Raw genomic sequence first — 2,967 nt, 5'->3', positions numbered from 1 at the left:
TGAGCTCAAACGATTTGCCTGCCTTGGCCTCCCAAAGTGCTGGGTTTACAGGTGTGAACCATCATGTTCCGCTATACTTGTTATGGTCTGAATGTTTTGTGCTCCTCCCTGGCCCCTCTCCCCCCATGTCCCCCCGCCAACAAATTTACATGTTGAAGTCCTAACTTCTGGCTTTAGGAGGTGGGACCTTTGGGAAATGAATAGGTCATGAGGGCAGAGCCCTCAAGAATGGGATTAGTGTCCTGGGAAGAGAGGAAAGAGGGAGCTCAGTCACCCCTTCCACCCCTTGCACCCTTTCCACAGTAAGAACACGCCCTTCCCAGACACCAAATCTGCCAGTGCCTTTATCTTGGACTTTCCAGCTTCCAGAAATGTGGAAAGTAAATTTCTGATGTTTACAAGCCACATGGTTTGCAGTATTTTGTTACAGCAGCCCAAGCAGACTAGGACAATTCTCACTTCTATTGCACTAACATATGTCTATTCTATGCCAGTATCACATTGTCTTTACCACTATTTTGTACAGCTTGAGCATCCCTAATCAAAAAATCCTAAATTCAAAAAGCTCCAAAATCCAAAGCTTCCTGAGTACTGAGATCCAAAATCTGAAACTTTTGCAGTGCTGACATAGCACTAAAAGGAAATGCTCGTGGGAGCATTTCAGGTTTTCAGATTAGGGATACTGAACTGGTAAGTATATAATGATTACAGGTTTTGAAATTGGGGCCAGGCACAGTGGCTCATCTCTGTAATCCGAGCACTTTGGGAGGCTAAGAAGGGTGGATCTCTTAGGCTCAGGAGTTCAAGACCAGCCTGGGCAACATGGCAAAACTCTGCCTCTACAAAAAATACAAAAATTAGCTGGACATATTGGCTTGAATTTGTGGTCCCAGCTACTTGGGAGGCGGAGGTGGGAGGTTCACTTGAGCCTGAGTCGGGGGTGAACGTCACAGTGAATCAAGATAGGGTCACTGCACTCCAGTCTGGGCAACGGCGAAAAAAGAAATTGGGATGTGTGAGTCCTCCAACTTTGCAAACGTTTTTGTTTAACTTCAACTTTAATTTGGAGTACTTGGCATTATCTCCATTTTACAGATGAAGAAACTAAGGCTTAGAGAAGTTTAGCTTCCCCTGTGATATAAAATTATTTGATGGCTGCCCCAGGATTCACACTCAGATCGACATAAATTCACAATACTCCTATAATTTGATCTCACTCTACCTTTAAGACTTAATTTATATTAATCCCCTAATGTGCCTTCAAATACGCTTTTCTGCCTTCAAACTTCTGGTCCTATTGTTCCTTCCATCTTGAGTGCCCTGTGCTGTTTCATAAAATTCTCACCCAGAGTATCTTCGATATCATTTAGCAAAATGATCTCTTTTCACTCTATTTCCTTAGCACTATAAGACTTTCTCTTGTTTCTTATTCCACATTATACCTTGCAATAAAGGTATTCCCATATACATAAATATTATTTCCCTCCCTAAGAATAAACGCCATGTCTCATTCACCTTCCAATCTCTCTGAAGCCAAAATACAATACCTGTAGCATGGCAGGTACTGTCTTGAATGAATATATGAAATTCTAAAATTATCCCTATTAGATTGGGCAATAGTGTATGTGTGTATTGGGTTGATGGGCTGTATGTGTGCAAGAGATGGTCATGGCAAGATCGTAGGAATGAATACCTCAGGATTAGGAAATGTCCTAATCCTGAGAGTATAAGAAAAGGATATTGACTGGGCACAGTCTCATGCCTGTAATCCCAACACTCCAGGTTGTTGAGGTGGGAGGAGCCCAGGAGTTTGAGACCAACCAGCCTGGGCAACACAAGGAGACCCTGTCTCTAGAAAAAATAAAAAATTATCTGGGCATGGTGGCATGTGCCTGTTAAGTCCCAGCTACTTAGGAGGGTGAGATGGAAGCATACTTGAGCCCAGGAGTTTAAGGCTGCAATGAACTATGATAATGCCACTGCACTCCATCCATGGTGACAGAGCGAGACTCTGTCTCCAAAAAAAAAAAAAAAAAAAAGAAAAAAAAAAAAAAAAAAAAAAAAAGAAATAAGATGACATGAGACAAATGTGTGACAGAGTGGCAGGCCCAAACAAACAACTGATGCTAATTACTCTGTTGACGAGAGAAACTTCCAGTCTTGAGGTGTTGTGTGCAGATGAGTAATACTTGCCAGTGAATATGAAATAAAACAGGTGACTTAAGAAGCCCCAAACTGAGTTTATTGGGTATAGAATAGGGGGATAACAAACAACTCCAGTATATTCAGGTAAAGTCTGATATAGCCTGGGATATCTAAAATACAATACCAGGGCTACTCTAGTGTCAGAAGTCACCAACCGAAAATAGGAAAATTAGATATTTCTCTCAGAAAAGCCAGGAAACAGGGCAGTGCACCAATGCTTATAATCTCATCCATGTTCCCAATGACTTCCCTGACTTGTCCATTCTTGCACCACTTCAAGTCATCAACGTATTTCCCGTTTTTAGCCCAAATTACTGGATAAGAAGAAAGTATTTTTCAGAATAAGGTGGTTCTCATTCTTCTCCTCAGTGCCATCTGGTTCCAGTCAAAAGGTAAACTTCCTCACAAAGGAAAGTGTTAGGAACTCTAAGCTCTGGAAAGACCAACATCCAGGCCTCTTCCCACCCACTAAATCTAATATCTTATCTCTAGAAGCTACTGTGGCTAAACTCTTACAAACCAGTTACACTGGCCAGGCACAGTAGCTCATGCCTGTAATCCCAGCACTTTGGGAGGCCAAGGCAGGCAGATCACCTGAGGTCAAGGGTTCGATATCAGCCTGGCCAACATGGCAAAACTCTACTAAAAAGGCCGGGCGCGGTGGCTCAAGCCTGTAATCCCAGCACTGTGGGAGGCCGAGGCGGGTGGATCACGAGGTCAAGAGATCGAGACCATCCTGGTCAACATGGTGAAACCCCGTCT

Source organism: Cebus imitator, unplaced genomic scaffold (assembly GCF_001604975.1).
Source record: "Cebus imitator isolate Cc_AM_T3 unplaced genomic scaffold, Cebus_imitator-1.0 Scaffold755, whole genome shotgun sequence".
Taxonomy (NCBI): domain Eukaryota; kingdom Metazoa; phylum Chordata; class Mammalia; order Primates; family Cebidae; genus Cebus; species Cebus imitator.
This window is presented reverse-complemented; position numbering follows the sequence as displayed.